This window comes from Pomacea canaliculata, linkage group LG5, assembly GCF_003073045.1.
Source record: "Pomacea canaliculata isolate SZHN2017 linkage group LG5, ASM307304v1, whole genome shotgun sequence".
NCBI classification, from domain to species: Eukaryota; Metazoa; Mollusca; class Gastropoda; order Architaenioglossa; family Ampullariidae; genus Pomacea; species Pomacea canaliculata.
The window spans coordinates 15684882-15707627 of record NC_037594.1 but is presented as its reverse complement, the minus strand read 5'-3'; the positions used below and the strand labels follow the sequence as shown (position 1 = coordinate 15707627).

At 42.9% G+C, this 22746-nt stretch overlaps 1 long non-coding RNA gene across 1 annotated transcript in view; it reads left to right on the top strand.

The window, feature by feature from the left end:
• Positions 1 to 21953, top strand: part of LOC112565173 — a 67061-nt gene extending 45108 nt beyond the window's left edge. Inside the window, exon 3 of the long non-coding RNA XR_003099358.1 lies at positions 21807 to 21953. This is a non-coding gene — a long non-coding RNA (uncharacterized LOC112565173). The remainder of the gene's footprint in view (positions 1 to 21806) is intronic.
• Positions 21954 to 22746: the final 793 nt, after the last annotated feature.

Genomic DNA, 22746 nt, shown 5'->3' with positions numbered 1-22746 from the left:
ACGTCGCGCGACCGTTGCCACGCCGCCCTGCTGCTGCGCAGTGGATGTCTGATCCGCCCGACTGTTTGTTGCTGCGACAGGTGACCGATCCCGATTTATCCCCCCTGCGCCTATAATGGTGTTATTAAGGGGAAACAAGCGCGCTGGGGATCGGACCACACGTTGTGTCTGCTCCAGCGATGAAGGTGAGCGAGAATGAAAGGCGTGCGAAGGTTAGAAGCAGTTCAGCTGTAAATGTAACATTATCTGAAAATGATGAGAGCAGCCCTGTCCAATGACATTTTCAGCTTCTTGCTTGAAGAAATTCTTGAGTGGTTAGATCGATTTTATAGATAAATAAAGAGATTTTGTGTTTTTTCTTAATTATATTTTCAAACTGTAGATTATCTAATGCCTATCGCAGGAAAGGATTACCTTCTCTCACTGTGACAAAAGGTTTTATCATGCAAGCTGTGTATGAGAAAGGCTTACTCTGTAAGCTACTTAGGAGAAAAGATTACCTGCTACACTACACCATACAAAAAAGAGAGAGAGAGGGGATGTATAAGACAGAAAAAAAGACAGCTACACAACAAGTAATGGCAAAGTGTGCTCAGTAACAACACAGTGGACGCTTCAACAAATAAATCAAATTGAAATTTTAAAATTAAAAAAAAAGTAAGGAAATCAAATCGGGACAACATAAAACAGCTACTCTCTAAATTACAAAAAGTCTCAAAATCAAAAGAAAGTCTTTGTCTAGTTTTTTTTAATCTGATGTCGAGTGCCGCTCATTGGATACAGACTTCTGGCAGACGAGCATGACGAAACTGTTCCTTTCCATCCCCCACTCCACCACCACCACCACCTTCTGTCCACACGACATCACCACCATCTCATTTCCTTCCCTCCTTCCGCAAACGTGACCACGGGTCAGGCACAATGACTGCATAATTGTCAGGATTGCATCTGGGAGGACGGGCCGACTGGTCGATGGCGGGAGGCGTTGTATCCGCTGCAAGACATGCTGCGTCTCTTTGTACAGCGCGCCGCCACCCCTTCGCGCCCGCACGATCCGCCAATTACAGGTAAACTGCACGAATGGCAGACTCCAGACCCTGAAGTTTACTCCCTGCCGCCATTGCCACAGTCCAGTAACACAATCTCGTCGTGTGTAACTTCGTTATACAAGGCATTTGCTTTCACAGGAACGACCGACAAGTGAGAAAGAGATAGGAAGGGGTGGGGTGGAGAGAGAGAGAGAAGAAATACGGATACAGTAATAGTAAGAGAAAGAAAGAGTGGAGGAAAGAAGGAAGAAAAAATTCTAATCGTTTTCTGATATACAGAAAGACATGATACGTATCAGGAAAGAGACATGACATACAGTGTTCCCTCGCTACTTCGCGGTTCATATATCGCGGATTCACTACTTCGCGGTTTTTTTTTTGAGTGAAGTATCCATAGATATTTTTGTGCTGGGAATTATCGTTGTACAAAATACCATAGATATTTCAACAGGAAAAAGACGAAAAATGTAGCTATATTTGTATTTCTATTAAAATACCATGGTTATTTTGTAGATAGAAAGAAAGAAATAATTGTGTAACAGAAATCCATTGCTATGCGTAAGCGACGAGCCATGATTGTTATCTCCCATCTCGCAGCCAGTTCGAATCAATTTTTTGGGTTTCTCTGAGTACAGTTATAATTTGTTTACACTAATTTGTTATTGTACTATATTAATACCATGATTACTATATTACTTGACACTCACATGATATTGTTTTACATGTATATATTATTATTGCATGTATGTCCCTACTTCGCGGAAATTCGTTTATCGCGGCTGATCATAGCACCGATCCCCCGCGATAAACGAGGGAACACTGTAAATACATTTTTTAATCGATTTCTTCCTTATTACTCTCTCTCTATCTTTGTGTGTTTTCTGTGTCGGTCTCTAAGGTGATTTTTCTTATAGCAAGAAAAGGAGAGAGAGAGACAGGACATGATGTCTATGATTTCAATCACTCGTGGTCATTATGACATGGGAAAGAGAGGAAGTGAGAGTGAAAGAAGGAATAAAGAGAAATAGGAATGCAACAGTTTTTCTTTTCGTATAAAGACTTATTAGTAAAGACAAATAAGACATTATCTACGAGGTTTATTCTTTACTATCACTTTTCCTTATATTTTCCTTAGATTTTTTGGTGCTTTGAATGATTGTGTCTCATAAGAAGAAGGAAGAGCGACAAATAAAAAGGGAGAAGGGAAAGAAGAACAGAGCAAGACAAAAATCTAATAATTTTCCAATGTGCATAAAGAGTATAATAGTATGATAAAAGATTAGCAAACTATGTTCTACCCATTCTTTAAGCTATTGTTTACCAGTCAATCTGTCAGTTTCTGTTTGTCTGTCTGTCCTTATGTAATTTACTTCCCCTCATCGACACTTTTTTTGTTTAGTTAGTTTTTCTTCCTATTATCAGATAATGCCAACTCCAGAAGGCCGCACCACACTCCCAATTATTTCCTCGATGCAGGCGACCGATTTCATGAATACCTACATTTATGGATCCGCAATTAGACGCCGACCTTTAGACTGACACGCTTCAGTGACTCCAGTCACGCTGCAGCAATCATCAGCTGGGTACCCGTCACGCTGATGCTATCAGTCAGCTGTTGACTATGCCAGTGAGGAGGGTCGTTACCCAGTAAGCAGGATCAAACAGAGGTCTTGATGGGGGACGAGTCAGTGATGTGTGGAACAATACTTTGAATATTCTTTGTGTGGGACGTTGATGACTATTCGATCTCTCATTGGCGTGACAATACTTCCTGTGACAATACTTCCATTACGAGCAACAAGAATGAAACAGAATCAAATAAAATATATTCCTCTCGACTTTTGCAAATATTGACTTTTTCGGTCTGTCTCGCTCTGACTGACAATTTGTTTTCTGACTCCAGTCTCGCGCAGTTGTCTTTGTCTCTACATGCATTGGTATCAGTAACTGGTGTGTGTGTGTGTACTTTGCATCACTTTATTCAAGAAATATCTATCACTCATTTATCCTTGTTTGTCTCAACCTCAGTCCTCCCCCTTGCCTATGCATCCCTTTCTCAGTTTCACTGCCGTGGTCTCTCATAAGATGAGGAGATAAAATGGTTGAATATAGCAGCCATTGGGACGATTGCAATCCCTTAAATTAGCTTAGAAGGCTGTGTCTGTGCGCGCGTGTGTGCGTGTGTGTGCATGTGTGTGTGCGTGTATGTCCGTGTGTGTGTGTGTGTGTGGGGGGGCCGGAGGGTGGCAGGGGGCGTAACCTGGCAGCTGCGAAACGATCCGCTGACTACTGTCACAAGCGCCGACCAGAGAAAATAAATAAATTAAGCATTCACTTCCTTTCCGCCATCCATATAATGCTCTTAGATCTTATTCCGACTGATTTAAGTGCAGCTGTTGCCAGTTATAACTGTCGCCGAGATTTACGAGCAGAAAATGACCCCCACCCTTCAAAACTAAGCCTCTCTTGTTGGCTTCATTTCCGAAGGTGTAAAAGTTTTTCAGCCTAAAAGGTATGATTAAACGAGGGAGTGGCAGGGCGGCAGTTCAGGAAAATAACCACTTTTTGGGCTGGCATGCACAACCACTCACACAGACACACGTGCTAGCACTTTCACACACACACACACGAACACATTAATAGATGTTCACACTCGGTCATACAAACAGACAGACAGACCAATAAACAGATATTACAATGGAAAGAATTTTGCAATTGGCAATTTAGCCAACTCATTGACTGGAAATTATAAAGCAATGATCGAACTGCACCATGAACTGTTTATAAATAACGAGAGTAATAGAGAGGAAGTTTAGCATTAAAGTAAATTATTAGCTTGCTAAATGACTTATAGAAAAGAAAGAGTAATTTTTATTTAATACAGATGACTGAGGCAATCTGTGAAGTGTAAACTGACTTTTTTTGTGACTACACGGTCAGAGGAGCAAAGTCTGCCTCCAGATCGCCTTTTATTATACTTTTGTTACAGACTGCGGCATAGTTATCCGTTAAACTTTATACACTTAGAGTCTTACTGCCAGCAGTAGGTTGATAATTACAATGTCACTGAATAGATTAACCCCGTCATAAAACACACACACACATAAACATCACTGACTACAGATGATTGATAAAGCATAAGTGCAATAATTACAAACTCATCTAAAACTGATCGATTACGGACCATTGTTGTCGCTAGAAAAACACTAGTTAGCGCAGCTTGTCGTACAATTTTGTGGATAATTAGCACGACATAGAATAGCTGTTTGCTAATTGCATGCACATTTTTGAAAATGTTTACGCTTGATTACCGTCCATTATGCCATTTAATTAAAAAGACCACACAAGTGGATGGTGTCCCCTATGCCAAAGTGACCTTATCAAAAGTTTTCTGTTGTCCTTGCTTGAAGACCTGAGCATTCAGTCTGCAATTTGTTGTGTTGCCTGTGTGTCCGGACACAAAGCTCGTGGAGGCAGAAACACCAGTCGACGCTGTACCGTTGTGTGAAGTAGTCGTGGTCCCCCATGGACCTTGCTTTTCCTTTGCAGCCAGGTGGCAAATGAATGCACATGTCTACCATCTTTTCTTTTCCCTTTCATTTTAAGCAAGCACCCAGGTGCAGCTTTGAGGGACAAAACTCGTTATTTGAGCAGTGCTTTCAGGTTTGTGTCCGCTTCTTTTTGCGAATATTCTGAAACTGAGACCCAGCAGTATTTTTTATTCAAAAACATTAAAATACCATCCTTGTCAAAACTAGACATCGTAGTTAGTAGGGAAAAAATTTCAAAATGGTAAAAGCCGAAGACGCAGTTTGATTTATGATAAAAGCACATTATGCTGATTTAAAAATCAAATTAATATTTGACAAGCTATTTATTATTCTATTATTATTCCTTCTTAAGAAAGATGTTTTAGGTGCGAGCAGTCGGAACGCGAGATGAAGCGCTTCATCAGAATAATGCTTTGATAATGACAGTTCTGTCCCTTGAATGACCCATGGCGACTACATAATCTAGTTGTGAAAACGCAGATTCCTTGTTCAACTGAAGGCAGATAACATAAAAAATTAGAGCTTTTTAGGAGGCTGGTGTATTTTAACACAGCGATCCCTTCCTGTGTAAGAAAGCCATATGCGCACTTACAGACGAAATACAAATCTCCATGGAATGAAATCTTAGAAATTATTATACTATTTCAAGCTAACTTAAAGGCAAATATAATGATGTCCGTGAAGTGAATAAGGGAGGAAGTGGAAGAAAAACCACAGCAGCAAAAGCAAAAGACAACATTGAGAACAAGGAAGGAGATGTAATAGAGGAGGGAGCACGAATAAAGACAAAAAAAAAATGAAGTAAAAAAAAAAGAAAAAAAAGAAAAAGGAAGGCGGAACAGCACGAAACCAGAGAAGAAGAAAGGAATCCACATGACTGTGCGATGCTATCAGAAATACTCCAAAAACCCGCAATCGACTGCAGGACAATTGCTGCATTAGTGCCGAAATCACAAAGCAATCCACTTTACAGAGGCGGCCATTTTCTTATAGCAGCCAGCAAAAACCTCCAGTCCTCCAGCTCTCGGTGCCTTCACTCGTGTGTGACCTCCCAAAGCACAATGATGAATAATGAATGAACCAAGGCGACTTCCACGTAAACGAAGCTTCGCCGCCAAACGGTAGGTGACGTCAGAGGAAGCTTCCTGGGCCTCTGAAGATGTCTGGATTCTGTCGCCATCTAAATGACGGTTCGTGTTGAGTTCCTTCCTTCCCTCTTGCTGCGAAGGCAGTCACATAATCGATGAATATACTTACAGCTGCGTGCATGCCTGAGCTCCTACAATGCTGACTTCCTCCCACCCACCCCACACACACCTCCTCTACTTCGCCATTGTGAGTTAGGTGGAAAAAAAATTACACAAATTATTTGGCTTTCACTAAAATTAATGAGCTTTTTCAGTTACATCGAATTTTGGAACAAAATGACATGCGATCAGGAATGACTGGATGAGGCGACAATAATGATAAATAAGTTTAATAAATAAAAGAGTTCCATACGTGTTTTGTGAGGCATTAAATGTAAGCGAATTTTGCGCTCAAGAAAATCCATAGAAGTCCAGAACATCTGTCTCACCATGTGTCCTCCTCGGTGATTTTTTTTTGTGTCAGCAAAAGTTGTCCTCCTCAACTTTTTGCTGCAGCCTAGAATTGCTAATACAGGCACTTATTTCTGGAGCGGGAATCCACACTGAGATCAGGGGCAAAACAATTCTGAAACAGGAATTCCTGCCGAGACTCAGAGACATAGTTCTGAAGACACTATCCGGTCGGTGCACATCCACTCTTTCTCATAGGTGCTACAAGCAGTCTCAGCCATCAGTTATCACACTCGGCCAAAGTACGAGAACAGTTGGACAGTCCTGATGCAAAACTCACCCCAAATAAAGTTTCGCACACTTGCGATCAGCTCTGCGAGTGAAAGCTGTATAAAATATGTAATAAAATACAGCAGCTCAGAAATAACCTACGGGTGGTAAACTCTCTTATCCCAGGTAGCACGTTCTCCAGTACTATAGTCAGCTGAGGTGACCGCTCTTTCAGAATTCCCAGTCATCCCAGTGAATGTCCTTCTGGACTTTTACCATCTCTCAGCAGCAGCACCACCACCACCAGCAGCAGCAGTCCGAGTTCGTAGTCGTCGATTTCAAGATTTCTTTTCGGCTTTTGGCCTTTCGTGTTTTCAACGATTTGAGTCGAGTATTGACTGCAGTCGACAGTGATTGAAAAGGCGAGGGGTGGGGGGGTCTGGTGAAGACGAGACTGAACGGGATGGTCGATATTTTCCGTGACACGTTGGCCACTCATAACCTTGCACTTTGATTTCTGCTCGATCAGTACTACAACATAAACAGTCATGGGGGAAAATAAATTACAACCTCCACCCACCGACCTCCACAAGACACTTTGTCGTGAAGGACAAGGACATGTTGTTGACTGGCAGTCAGTCGCCATGCTGTCACACAATCCAAGGTTCTGACAAGAAAAAGTCTTGTACAAGGTTAGGCATTCCTCAGTCAGTGGACTTGATTACTTGGAACTGTGGTACCAAGGTGTGTGGTCAGTCCCACCGGAGGTTCATTTCTTTGTATTATGCAAAGTTTATTCATAGTGGGGAATAACGGCGCTTTCTAATTTTTGTATATATTTCTTTGCCTTTGCTGGTTGGGGGTTCCTTTTGCTCATCAATCTAACATTTATCCCTCTTTTGTTTACTCTCTCTTCTGTCATATATTTTACGCACTCTCCTGTCCGTCGTAAAACAAAATCAACACACACACACACACACACACGCACACACGCACACACACACACAAACACACACACACATTCCCCAAACCCTGTCCATCTGTTTCACGACTCTACTCCAAGTAAAGCCATAAAAACATCTGACGGTTTTCCTGTCATCAGAAAAATAAATAAAAATGAAAAAGATTGACACCCATCAAAACAAACATTAAAATATTCAGAGTTATGACCGATTTATGTGTGGTTCACGAATGGGTCACCAGACCTCCGCGCGATAGACTGTAAGGAAGCGAGAGTAGATAAAGCACTGACAGTGGAGGTAGAAAACTTGAACATTGGGTGCTGAGGTGGAGGTGGCACTCCACCAGGCAAAGCAAAACGTCTGAAACTCTGACAGCCAAGAGGAATCCAAGTATGATTTATGATTAACAAATACTGTACAGAGCTGGAGGCGTCTTTTGTCGGTGAGAAACAATTTCCATGAAAACAAAAACTCCCCAAAAGCAAATCATTTCATGTTAGCATGTTAGCATGTTAGCAGCAGTGTAAAATGTTGTTTAATGAGTTTGAAATGTTTTAGTTATTCTCATGTGATTTACACGGAAGCTTCTAATGTTTTGTCTTTAAAAACTATTTCTATCCACACTTTATGAAAACAGACGATTTACGGCAAGAAACAAAAATAACTACAAAACTGAGCATAGTATTTTGTAGAGATACTTAGAAGTCAAGTAAAGAAACAGTGTGGGCCTGAGTATGAGAGAACATTGTCCTAGTGGCATATGCCAGTAATTAACAAATATGTGACCGTAGAGGTCCGTGTTGCATGTAGGTTATAAATTAGACATTTGGCCCCAAATTTTAAGCTTAACATAAAAAAAATCGCTGGTGGCTGGAATGTATGTGAGGTCTTTACCACGTGACTTAAGTGGCAAGTGGACCATTCAGATGAAACCATTTGCTTTGGACGCCAGCTATTTAACATCACACAGGCAAACCATGCTGTGGATCTTTGCCATTTACGATTACTGATTGCTGGCAACAAAGGTAATCGGCGGACTAGCTGACCTCACAAATACACAAAACAGAATAATAAAACGAATAATGTTCAGCAATCGCGATCGTCGCTCGGTTACACACAGTTAAAGTTCAGTTTGAAAGGTCAGTACGATATCGTTATAATGGAGAATCTTCTTTGAGTGTTTTTTCTTCAACCTCTCCACAAGACCTTATTACAAGGAAATCGGTATATAGTTATGAGAAGTTACAATATTTAGCTATTGGCAAGAGAGGCAGGAGCTTTGTATTCAGAAGAAGACAGCGAAATAAAGAAGAAAGGAATAAGATGATTATAATGCTATTCTTGAATGATGATGATGATGATGATGATGATGATGATGATGATGATGATGATGATGATGATGATGATGATGATGATGAAGTTGATGATAAAAATAGAACTATCCTATGCAGTTTTTATAGTTCCAATAAGTCCACGATTCATTAACTCCTAGTATGTTTTCAGCATGTCATGGCCGCACCTGTCGAGGGCCGTATACATCACCTATACTTGGTTTCATGTCTTCAGCATCTGTGAGAGTCATTTCCCACAGCTGGACATATTTCGCCAATTTCAGAAATGCATGAATTTTTATTTTCACTGGAATAGGGGCTACAATCACATTTTGCCAGGTGTGCAATAACCCGCGATTGCAGTATTTACCCCCTCCGCCGCCTCCTCCGTCTCAACCGACAGTAACCCCCACATTCCCATCTCGCTCTGTGCCGATGAGGTTTTATGAATGGAATTTCCAGTCGTTTTGCTTGGTTTTTTTTTGATACAGAGAAGGGCAAGAGATGCGAAGGTCGAGACACCCTGTAAACGATCCCTGTGCGGTCTCAAGAATGACATGGCTGGCAGCCCGGCAAAGACGAAAGAAAAGAAAAAAAAAAACTCCTTCGATAAAGAAACTGGGCGAACTTCCCTACTTCTCTCCTTTATTATCCTCCGTAGTCTGGGTGCAGCCGCCGGCGATGCTGCTGCTGCTGCTGCAGGCCTGTCAAAAGATCGGAACGTTGACGGTTGAAACTGATTGCAGCGTCAGCGCCGCTTGTACCCACTGGGTACGTACCTCTCACCTCGTGTCCTCCGCCTCCTTCTGACCCCAGCGCTGATTTCGCAGCTAACCGCCGTCTGCGGAGCAGATCCAGTCTCTGAATTGTATCGACCACAGTGGTGGTGGTGGTGGTGGTGGGGTAGTGGTGATGGGGAGGGGGAGTGTGGCTGTGTGTCCTCCCGGCCTAATGAGACGACGTCAGGCTCCCCTTTCCCCTTCACCCATAAGCCCACCCCTCCCTCCCAACCAAACGCCTCTAACGTTTCGACAACTGGGTGCCGCCTTGATTGCGACCAGGGCTGGGTTGCATAAGCCTCTGTGTTACAGCCTCCAGACACAAGGATGCCTCTAGGGCGCGCGTTCCACAGCGAAGACGATCGGCCATGTCCATGGGCGGGCAGAAGACATGGACGTGCAAGCAACCCGGTGAAGGTCCGTGACACAATAGTATTGGCTACCACATTAGAAGACCGGTTGTACCGAGAAACTTTATAGCAGAAATCATTACAATAGTGTCCAAAGTTTAGGTCGCTACATCGAGATTCATGAGAGTTCAGGTAGCTACACTGCCGTCTGCACTCACGACCATCGCGTGGGGTCGTCGTGGTGTGAGGACCGTCAGCTGCACTCTTGCCAGTCTGTTGGCTGACCTGTCTTACTGCATAAGCTCTTCGTTACATGTCGGATTTTGTGCTTTGATGCAACATAGTTCGGGGCAAGAAACTAATAAACCATTCTGTTGCCATGCTTTTCCTTTGCGTCCTCGTCATGTGCCCCAAATCTTTTTCGGTATTCATGTATAGTTCATTTGACAAAGCTGGCATCCACAAGCTGGGGTGGCCAATACATCGGTCTTAGTGTGTGTGAGCGTGTGGGCGCCTGTATGTGCGTGCGTGCGTGTGTCCAGTCTTACAATGTGTGTTTGCATATAATTTTTCATAAGAAATAAATACAGACGTGATCATGAAACTGTGAATATGATGGAAAAGGGGAAACGTGTTCAATCATTGTTCATTTTTTATCCATCCCTCTCGGAATAAAGTGCTTTGATTGGAAGAAAGTATCACTTTGCTTTGCTCAGCCTCCAGTTCCGAGACAAATTACTACCAAAGGGTCACCGGCGGCAAAGTACAAAACTAAGGCGATTGGCTGATAATATTTCCACTAAGCGTTAACAACTGGGACAGAACTTAATCTTGACTTTCCGCTCCAGACAAAGAGAATCAGAAGACGATGATTAACAGAAAATAATAGTGTTATAAACCTCTGTATTAATCATGATTTAAGGGTCTACCCCAATCACTCACACACAACTACATAAACACAGGCTGCTTGTCTGAGGCTTGTCTCGGCAAGGTAACGAGTCTGATAAATAAGTGTGAGTGAGTGAGTGAGTGAGAGAGAGAGAGAGAGAGAATATTTATATCCTGAAAAAACATATTTTAACATGGAGACAGGCTCTGCTTTCCCAAGCATTTGCAGCCTTTTTTTGTATAACCGCCAGGAGGTTAAGACGGGGGAAGTGTGCAATGAACCGTAGCTAAGCAATAAAGTAACAGCTTAACGAACTCAGACATGTAGGCTCCAGGTCCTGCTTGAGTCAGCTCTATATCTGGCAGTAGGAAATGGAGAAGAGTTTCTGGCATCAGAATAAGTAATGCTGGGCAAAGAACACGTGAAGACGAGAGGTAAAAGTGGATCATATATAACAAAGCAATTCTTCTTTCGTGTTTCTTGTCTTTTTTGTGGGATGGAGAAGTGTTTGACCGTTATTCTCTGAAGTGATCCAAGCCATGTGTCATATACTTAACTTTCTCAATAATTTGGTAATTAGGTAATTAGGAAATTTACGGCTTTGTCATAAGTCTGCGCTATGTTCAACGAATACAGGTTTTAGTTTGCTGAGGACCTGATGGTGTGGTTTGGTAGATTATCTAAAGTCTGGAAGCATCCCGTCAATTTAACTTCCTGTGATTGTTACAGTACATACCTTTACGCCCCCATTCCTCGATTTTGCACTTTGCCCAAGCATCACTTCTCTCTCCTCACAGATTGATCTGTCAGCGAGAAAACGCCCCCTGGGGTCACCTAAGAGTCCACATCAAACTATCAAACTCGGCGAGTTGCAATGCGAGGAAAGATAAAAAGAAAGAAAAAATAAAAACAGAATAAAAAATTCCATCGATTAACAGTTTGTCCAGAATTCATGTACATCGCAATGCAAATAAAAACGGACATCCCATAATGAAAAGTCCAGGGGGGATGTGCAGGGGGATGCACTGATGCGAATTGCGCAGGGAAATCACGTGACTTCCTTGAACATGGGGGAGAAAGGACGAAGTTTGTTATTCTACGCCGAGGTTTACCTTGAACAACGATATCCAGAAGAACAAACAACTTTAGGTCTGTGAGATCAAAGGAGTGGCTTGAGGAAAGAAAGGACAAGCAAACCTAAAGCTTCCAAGTACAAGTGCTGTGAATCTGGACATCAGGAGAGCTGGATCGACGACCAGCGACGGACTATAGCGAAAGACGTTAAACGAGGAGACAACAAAAAGATTTACAACCTACTAAAGACCTCCATCTTGACAAGTCAACCATCAACGGGTACCTTTTCATAGAGAGCACGAGAGAGCACTGCAATACTATGCCAATAAACCGTATATATTCCCACAATATAACTTCAAGCTGACAACCGACTCTAGTGTTCTCCAAACAACCAGACTACAATCAGCGAACCTAAAAGCTTACCATTCCTACAGGACGATGGTTGAGAGAGTGGCACACATTCTGGAGAGAGTGGAACACATTCTGGAGAGAGTGGAACACATTATGGAGAGACTGAAGTCACCTGGTGCTGACACCTAGCTGCTCAAGCAAGGTGGAGCAAAAACAACAAAGCGTCTTCTTGCTTTCTGGCAAAGAATCTAGTAACGCAAAAAACCCAAAGGAGTGGAAGCAATCACTAGCCATGGCCGTTTCAAAGAAAGGAAACAGCAGAAAATAAATACATAAACAAACAAATAAATAAAATAACCAACAGAACCACAGGCTAATACGCAACTCAGAAAAAGTCATTAGCTGAGAAATTTTAAGAACTGGATGGATTCAGACTGGACACGATCACAGCTGAGCTTATCTTCAACTATCACATTCTAATGGAAAAAGTCCACAGCAGCACTGGGATCTCTACGAGAACTTTGTCGACTTTATAAAGTCATTTGACAGAACCTGGAGCGAGAGGCTGTGGTCTGTGATGCGAAAGTATCATGGAGGATCTTCTTCAAGTCGTCAGAACGCTGTAGAGGAGCTCAATGGCCGAGTTACTACTGAACAGCAAATAGGGTTTTCTTTCACACGACCTCCTTCACGAATGATTCCTTTTTCCTGTACTGCTCAACATCTTATTGCAAATTATCTTTCGAGAAAACTGTCACGACCACCACACATTTCCAATGGTGGGAGGACCATATACAGCCTACCCTTTGCAGACGACATAGATACGACAGCAGACACTAACAGCAAACTGCAAGGCCTCAACAACAGACTTACAAACAGTTCAAACGGATATGGAATAGAAACCAGCACTGAGAAGTCAAAGTCACGACCAGAAGAGTCGGCGAATCAGACTTAAACGGAGTACAGCTCAAAGAGGTCAAGAGCTTGAAGAACTTAAGCCACCATTTTCAAAGATGGCAAAAGACATCGGCATCGCTCTAGCAACAGAGGTGAGAGCCAAGCTGGATGGGATGTGGCGCAGTAATAACAGCAGTTTACACCCCAGTGCAAACTCAGCAAGTTCCTCCTAGCCTTATTGTCGTACGGATGTAAGATACGGAGAGAAGACCTCGGGCATGCAAGAACAAGTGCCTAAGGAGACTGCGCCAGATCCTGTACAAGAAACATAAAACCGATGAGTCTCTGTATGGAGGTTGGTCCCCCCATTTGTAGGACACTGGGAACCTTTTCTTGCAACAGTCAATCAGTTTCAGTTGCTCTGGTTCGGCCATGTGACCCAGGATGAGACTCATTCTATAAAACGTTGTTCTGGGTACCTTGCAGGAGGTCGATGTGGTGGACTTCATCAAAGAAAAAAAGAGGGAGTGGATTGGTTGTTCCATGACCTGTTTATCACCGCTCAAGACCCAAGTAGAGAGCCTTGCTATCGTCTGTCTCCATCCAGTTTTTACGTCCTACAACCAGTCCCAGCGGACCAAGCATAACCATTCGTCAACTGGTAACAGTCAAGGGATGAATGAATGACTAAAAACGAATGAACCAAACTCAGGGTATGGGGAAGAACACTAAAGTTGCGCTCCTGCGCACTCAAATGCAAGAGGAGAGGAAAGAGAAACAGAAGCAGCGCAATTAAAGGAAGGATCGCAGTGTCCAGACAAGGGGATGACTGTGACTGGGAGGAATGTAGTCGTCTCAGCATCGATCTGCGAGGACCGCTATGAGCGTCTGTTGACACTAGCTCAACCATAATATTAATTTGAGCCTGAGCGTTCGTGACAGATTTAATGAATATTCATGTGGGAGGTCAGGCTATCGCAAGCGGACATTGCAAAGTAATTACACAGTAGAGCGTGGGCCCATGTCTCTCCCTCCCATACAGCGGACATCACAGTTTCCTACTTTTGGGGAGAACAGCCATAGGACTGACTGAACATCCTTAGTGAGCATTTTTTTTGAGTGCGCCCCTCAGATTGTGTCCAGATTGTATCAAGTATATCTCGTCATTTCCCTCATTTTGTCTTTATATCTATATATAAAATGTCTTGTACATTCATACATTTCTCATCATACTTTATTACTGACGTGTTGTTTAGGGATGTAACCCCTATTATGAGATTGAATGGCATAAGAAAAGAGCTTCAGGCATAATTAAATACAGGAAGCATAGATGCTGTGTCATCTTTTGGAAAGAATAGTATTGACAATCATTCCACACACCCAGTAGAAACCCCACTAAACAACACTGTGGGAATAAAACAGTATTATTATTTGTCATCAGCTATCTAGAAAATCAGGTAGTGTAAAAACTTGTGCTATTATGGCTTTTTGTTGTGACAAATTACATCAGGAGACCTTACTTGCTGCGGTGACATCATCGGGGGATTTGGTTTGAGCCAGTCACGTGATGTCAGTGAGATAAATATAAAAAAAAGTCAAACGGGTGAGCACTTACTCGACACTGTCAAGATGAGATGCATTAGCGTATTACAAGTAAATCTTGAAGATATATTGTGGTATGAGCTGTAATCAGTGCTGGCTGCAGCTACTTCAGTACATGGCAGAGCAGGTCAGAACTCCGGTCCACACAGCATGACCACCGCCATGATCAGAGCTACATCGTGTACAAACAACTCCTGATATAAAAAAGTCAAGAGTAAAAAGCGAAAAACATAAATGAACGTGCGAAACAGAGAAGCAGGGTGGAGGCGGAGATAAAGGGGGAGAAACAATAAGAGGGAAATGTTTGCCTCCTGGATCAGAAAAGGAAAGTTTAAAAATCCTGCTTGTTGACATGGAAAACTTTCATCCCCTAAGCGAAATCGTCAAAGTTTCCGCTTCAGACCGGTTTTGTAGTGGAGCAGGGAGGAAAGGCAAGATGAACACCGCTACCTCCCTGCCTCACGCTCAAACTGTGCACCTAAAAGTTATCGTTATTAAAGGAGGACGAGGGGCGGAGGGGAGAGACAACAAGTAGCCCGGAGAGGGAGAGAAGGAGGTTGGGGGCTGGGGGAGTGAGAGAAAGGGCGAGCAGGCTTGCTGGTAGCTAATTGAGTTGCTGTGTTTCCTTGTCCGCAAAACGCCAGTAAATGATTGACAGGAAATACCAAGCCACGTGACCTGCTTGAACACCTCCCCCACCTCACCTCAACCCCCTCCTCCTTCTCCTGTGGTTCTCCCATGACTTCAGGTTGCGGCTGATGGCGCTCTGTTACCAAGGCGACGCACTCACGTGCTGGGTGTAGAGGGAAGACCGGTCACGCTGGTCACGGTGGTCACGGTGGTCACTGTGGTCACAGCAATGTAGTCAAGGAGGTCATGCTACAGGGTTCGTCAGTTTGGACGGAGATAGACCCGCGTTACACATGCGATGGTAACGGAGCATGGAGAGGTTTGCACGTCTGTATTTTATCTTTCCTCAGCCTTTCCTCTTCTTCACACTCTCTTTTCCTCTCTCTCTCTCTGTCTCACAACGACACGTCTTTCCAACCTTGCTCACAAAATATTTACGCACGCGTCAGCTTGCATTCATATTCATTTGATAATGCAAGCCCCATTGCAAATAACAAAAGGTGGGGTGAGCACTGGTCACATTATGTAGGGATGTCAATAATGTTCATTACAAAGAGCTCTTCGATTTCTTTTGAACATCAAACAACAATACGAGGGAGTCAGCGTTCCGACTGGCATGCCATATGTTTGTTTACCTGCGCCACTTAGTCCTCAGACTATGTGTAGAACCTTCCCACGAACACATCATAAGTACTGTGACCCTCATCCTTGGTTGCTACTCACGTTTCTTCTACCTTCATCTCTCTCTCTTTAGAATAAGTACATCTCGAAATATTTTTTTCTCATGCAAGTTAAACAGAGCTATTATTCCTGTTACAAAATAGAAACACGCTGATAACAAAATCAGTTGCAAAGTTTGTTTATTGTGATTTTGAAAGTAAGGAATGAAACTATGGAAGAGATTGTAATAGGCACATACAATATTTACATAGCGTTGGAGTGGAATACTTTTACTTTCTAAGCAGTATCTGTGCTTTGATTTTGTTTTTCTGTCGCTGGTTAACCTCATGTGCAAACTCTAGTGGCCTCGGATGAAATGTTCTGGAATCTGAGTTCTTTCTGCCTCTACCCCGTCAAGATTTTTTTTCTCTCTTTCTCCTGCAATCTCTTCCCCTATCATTGTGTGTGTGTGCGCATGTTGTTAAAACACGAAAACTCACTGTACAGAAGTGTAGAATATTAACATGAAGAACTTCGGTGCCTGTGATGGTCAGACTGTTTCTATTTCCTCTTTCATTCCTATTTCACGATCTGTTTGCAGTGTTTTGAACTTGATATTATCACACGCTTCGCTCCTTAAATCAGATAACATGGGATAACCTTCTCGTGTGATAGAACAGAAGTGTTTTCCACAGAACTTCGCCTGCCATACTTCCACTTCCCTGTGAGCCACTCTGTGTCTGACGTCACAGCTTAGGTCAGAGGTCAGGAGGCGTGCTCCGCAGCGCCCTTAGATCTGCATTTAAAAATAAAATCTGTTGGTCCCCACGGCAACCGCTGTGCTAACGGTCTCATCCCACCAAATGAAATTGTCCTGCTTATCCGTCCACTCACCATCTTCTATTTTCTTTTCGATTGTCAATTTATGCTTTCACTTGTTCTTCATGCCTTCAATTTAAAAAAAAACAACATTATTAAGCTCTCTTCCTCTCCTTGGCTGTCCTTAGCTGTTCTTGGCTTCTTGATGAGACAGAAAATTCCTCTGGATCACTGAGGCATGACGCTCTTTAAACTTAACTCATGTTATAGAGTGCTGATACTTGGTTATTCAAGTACCATGTCTTGATGGACAGAATGATATTTCAAGTCACACCGCTTCCTTCATGACACCCACGGTCTCCTAAATGTATACTGAGTCACCTGAAGTAATATTCGAGGTTACAGAGTTCTTTAAAATATTCAAAAACTAAATGAGTTTTAGGTACAATATTAAAGATTTTATCTTACAGGTTCTGTAAAATATTTTACGCAAAAGCCTTGAAGAGCTTACCTCACTATATGTCGATAAAAGTATGAAAACATCAACAGAATCCAACTCAATATGTCGAGAGTTCAGCAGAGTACTACTCATCATCTACAGGAATGAGGCATAGACACGAGAGTTCCACAGAAATGGCAAATTTCAGTTCAGGGACATCAATAATACAGCATTGTCACGCCAATTTGTCTTCACCGTTGATATCAGTGTGAGACAAAGACCTTGCGGACACTTGTAACAAATGAACTGCCAACTAGCGGCCGTCAGGAAGTACCTTCTACATCATCAGAACTTCACAAAGTGTTCTCCAGTTACAAATGGTTGATGATTTCTATCGCAATGGCAATGACACTTTACGATGGGCTTCATACTCAACACAGTAACGGATAGCCTACTGTTGATAAATGGATGAAGATGGGCAACGGAGGACTTTTTTCATCCCTAGAGCCACAGACAGGCGGTCAGCCAACGGCTGGATGAAAACATTTTGCAGTATATTGTACCGTAAATAAGCGCTTCCTTCCTCGATCTGGAACTTGGGAGCATAGATTTTTTATGAGGGATGCAATCCACACAGGATGACCACAGAAAAGCCAAATGTCACTCAAGTTATTGCAGTTTTGAGTGTTCATAAAAGAAATTGGAGCAAAACAGGGATTTCTTTACAGCAAAAAAGGAAAACATAAAAGGTCTGTTGCTTTTTGTTGTCTGACTCCAAAAGGCTGAAAGGGAGGCTGTAAAGATATCATCATCTTCTCGGTCAGTGACTGAACAAGGTGAGAAAATATGAAACACTCGACTGTTTATAGTCTTCCCTGAGGTTTTATTAAAAGTCTTCCATGGCTACAGGAGGTAACAGTGTTGGCTTCACATTGTATGTGGTTTTGAGCCGGATTGGCACTAACTGTTTGTCGTGGCCAACCATTTCAGGCTTAGAAATGTTGTGTTCCATGTCTTGACAGCTGTTCTTGAAATGAACCATTCCTATAAAAATGCGAAATATCAGAGAAAGAATAATTTTAGTTTATTTACAGTCAGGTCTTCTGGAGACATGAAGATGAAATATATATCAATGAAAAATAGAAAGTATTCACATTTCGTATCAAAAGGCTACAACATGGCTTTTCGGTTGTGCCCGTACTCACCTTCCAGCGAGGTCATCTACACCTGTACCTGCAGCGAGTTTTCTTTATGTTGTTGTTCCCCTCTCTGTGTCTGTTCGCGCATGCGCGACCGAGTGGAGACAAAACGGAAAAGACGTTGGGAAACAGGGAAGAGAAATGAGTTAATAAGAATGGTAGAAATAGAAATAAATATATAGACATAAAGATGGAGGACACGTTTGCAGCTGATATAAACTGTACAGACAAGAAAACACAACAAGCAGGATGCTCTCTAGACACAACGGAAGTCAACTGCATGTCTCCCACCTTCCTGCAGCCGTCACGCCAAAGGTTTCTTCTACTTTCGGCACCATTTTTTTCTGTCAAAATTTTTACCTTATTTTACTTGTCACTTCATTCCTTCTCTTCTTTCTTCTTTCATTCATTTCTCTTTTTTTTCGTTTAGTCTCTTATATCTCAAGCTGTAGCCATTGTAGATGTACTATTTTACAGAATGAGTAAACTTTTAAATAAACAATCCATGGATAACCTCCTAGTTTCCTTGCTAACATCGATCACATTCCATGCAAGATTTTAAAATAGGAATACCGCCTGCACAGATTTATGGACATTAGGAATATAATAAAATACTCACGTTGTCAAGGCGACAAACAATTGGAAAGAAAAGGTAGCATATGCTAATTAATTGAGTACTTTTGTGACGTCACGGATTTTTTTGGTGCGTGAAGATGTTTGCGGGCTTCTATCTAGAGAACAGAGAGAAGGGATCTGTTCAAATTTGGGGAAATAGTATCTTTTATTGAGATCGATAGAGTGACTGGAAAAAGCTTTTTTCTTTACTTTTGATTTCAAATGTTTTGCATGTTACTGATCGAAGGAGTCAAACATCCTCGTGGAAGTGTTCCTGACCATTGTTGTTCTGAAGAACAAACACACCACAACATCAAGTTCGCTCTAGCAACCCATAGTCTCAATACACTTCTGAAATTATAAAGTTAAAGGCATTTGTGTGTTGACTCCCAGTGGTTCACCCGTCACCAGGGATTAAAAACATAAAAACCCTTTTCAAAATATTGTTTTCAATGTTGGTGAACATGTTTCAGTATATTTACTCCCTTGTATACATTTTAAGCTCTCGCTATTTTACTCTTGACTGCCAGCTTATTTGTCTGCTTGTCTGCTTGGTTGTCCGCATTACAACCTGTATGTTTAGACGTGTTCGTGTGTTTGTTTTAATGCATCGATTCAAATAAAAGTAAAACCCATTTTATACCTGAAGTGTGCTTTACATGCAAGAGTCCACGTTTTGAGAGAAGAAATGACGACTAGACGAGAGAAAGATAATTGCTGGGGTTGGTGGGTGGGGAGGTAGTAGTGGTGATAGGAAAGCTCGAAACTCCGAATGCAAAGCTAGACCAACGGTTCCAACAGAGTAGCCCCCGATCGTCATGAATGGGAAATTACCCTGCAACCGAGAAACAAAAAGTCGTCTGCCATCACAAGCCCGTGGATGCTGCAGCAGGCAGGACCAGACTCCGCCAAGCTTTTCTGGGGCGACTAATGGATGGGATTGCGGGGAAGAAAGAGAAAACCTCACGGCGCCAGCACTGTGTGCTTTTGTAAGCAGTGCAAGCAGGAAAGCACGCAAACAAGATCGCAAACACACACATACACACCGTACTTTTATATTTCTGCGCGCTCTCTCTCTCTTGCCTCTCTGTTCTTGTTAAATCTGTCTATTCCACCTCTTTCCCTCCACCATCCCCCCCCAGATAGCCCCATCCCCCACACTTTAATTATCTCCCACATGACGGATCACCTTGCTAGTGGTGTGAGCCTGGCGTTCGCCTCAGTTGTTTTGGACCTGTGTCAACATCGGTTTCAAAATGAACGGTTTTCACGAGCCGATGGGGACGAATTTAGCTCACGAAGTTCTTTGGGGATGGAGTTGTCATTGCTTTCTACATACTCACTGTCTTACACACAGAAAGATCAACATCTCTGTCCACGTGACGAGTGAGCAGGTTTTCAATCACAAATCAAATCCTCCCAACACTGAAAGGCACAACGCCATAGGTTCTTGCATTAGGGGTCCGGCACTTCCGGTAGACAACTTGGAAGTTCTTGGTACAACCATCAATGAGGTTCGCATGCGTTTTTCTTCTACATTTCCAGTACAGTCATTTTCAGAAACTTATATTATCCTTTTCACAATAATACAAGTAGTCAAGCCAGTAATGTAAAGACAGTAAAGTTGTATTTATTTCTAGGGTAACATGTAGAAGGCAGACCCCAAACCTTTTTGTTGCCTTTACCCTTCAGATAAAACTGGTATTCATTCCTGCTAGGCTGTCAGGGTTTTCCATCCACAGGCCAGAGCAAGCCTCGAACCTGAGATCAAAGCTGGGCTGGTCGGTTAGTTGGTTTGGAAAGATAGTGCTTACACCTTGTGTTTCCACCTAGAAGTTTCACTCTACAAGGGAAAAAGAATGATGAAGGGTGGGACCGGAGTACCCTGAAGAAAAGTCACAACCTCTGCGAAAATGTGACACATCCAGAGTGTCGTGCGCCGAAATCTGAACCCAAGACAATCCTTCAGGCTATGGAGCTTCTCTGAATTAAACAGGACGGCAATCTGAAGACTAGCAAGCGCTCTGACACGCGAGCACGCATGCGCACACACGCACAGAGGCTGACGGGAAGAAATGAAGCAGACGACCTGGGAGATCGTAGAACAGGCGGGCATGACTTACCAGCCAAATAAAATCCTTTCGACGAGGGCCTTCACAATTTGTTTCTGTGTACACCACCTAGTGCTTATTTGACTTCCACTTCACTCGCACACAGCATAACCTGGATTGTGGACCCTCGCTGCCAGTCGTCGGTGCGTTTGTTCTTACCGCGGGTGGACATTAAGAAGTCTGCTCTGTCCACCTTAAACATGTGGGTGGCTGGAGGGACCGTAAACTAGTCACTTGGTCCTGTAACATCAGTACTTAGCGTGGAAAGCCGCACAATGATAAGAAATGTCGTGTTTTCGTGTCCGACAGTAAAACTGTCCTGCAGAAACATTTTCACACGATTTATCGTGCCGTAAACAGCGCCCCCTGTAAACAGCAAAAGAAAGACTCGTCTTATGATCTTGCCTCGCAGACCTAGAACTCTTGAATGCGCAAGGTCGCTAGGGGAGACTACTGACTGATTAAAATGAGTAGTCTCCCTTGGTGCTATCTCGTACGGGTGAAAAATGTGAAAGTCGAATTTCTTGACATCCAGCATTGTTTTCCAAACGCTTTTTGTCTTGTTGCTCGTGACAACTTTATTCAATTCGGCACATTTGGCTGACAGATGGCGTGTTGATGACGCTGCTCCACGTGCGTCACGTCACGTCGCCACAAACTCCAGTTAACGATGACGTCATTGTGTTGCAGGTCCGGTTCTTCCTGGGATCTCGCGAGACTGTTGCCTTTACTAACGGGATTGTCCATGCCAGCGCACACAGCCATACAACAGTTATTCCGGTTGATCGTTTGTGAATTGACTGGCTTGAAATTGATGGATTGACTGTCCAGCTGACTGACAGACTGAGGTCAGTACCAGAGCGTGTGGGAATGAGTATGCATTCGTGTGTAGTGCGTTCGTGCGCGTGTGTGCACGCGCATATGTGAAAATGTAGACGCGCATGACTGTGTAACCGATACATTTATTAATATAAGTTTTGAAGGATAGAAAGCTATTTTCCCCGACTTCAAAGAATATATTCCTAGAAATCGGCTTAAATATGATAAAATGAATTTCAAAGACTACTGAACGAGACAGGAAATCCACATCCACACACGCACACAGGCTCCCCTCCCATATATTATCGACTTGTACATATACATGGCATGAAGCAGATGTTTAATTTTTTAGCAAAAAAAAAAACAAAAAAACAGCTCCTCGGACAACTTCTGTCGTATCCCCTGCTAGAAGCTGGAATCAAAGTGCAAACAGACCTACAAGCAAGCAGCCAGCGCGGTGCAGACAAGCAATACGACTCGCCCAGTAAACTCGTTGGTGCAATCTTTGCCGCATAATAGTCGTTCACGGCTTCCTACCTGCAGGCGGAGACAACCCGGCCGTTAAACACAAGGCACAGAGACGTCATCTCCTCAGGTGGTTTTTTTTTTTTTTTGCTTATTGGTTTTCTGAGACTAGCGCTCTCGTGAACTTCGGCTTGCAATTAAGAATCCTTTTACGAGTCTCTTGGCAGGTCAGGTCAAAGGTCAAAGCCAGTTTCGCATCCTTTGATAACAATGGTTCGACCGCGCGCTTACCCTTGTGTCCCACGCTCTGACCGAATTAACGATGCAAGAAGGATGCTGTGCCTGA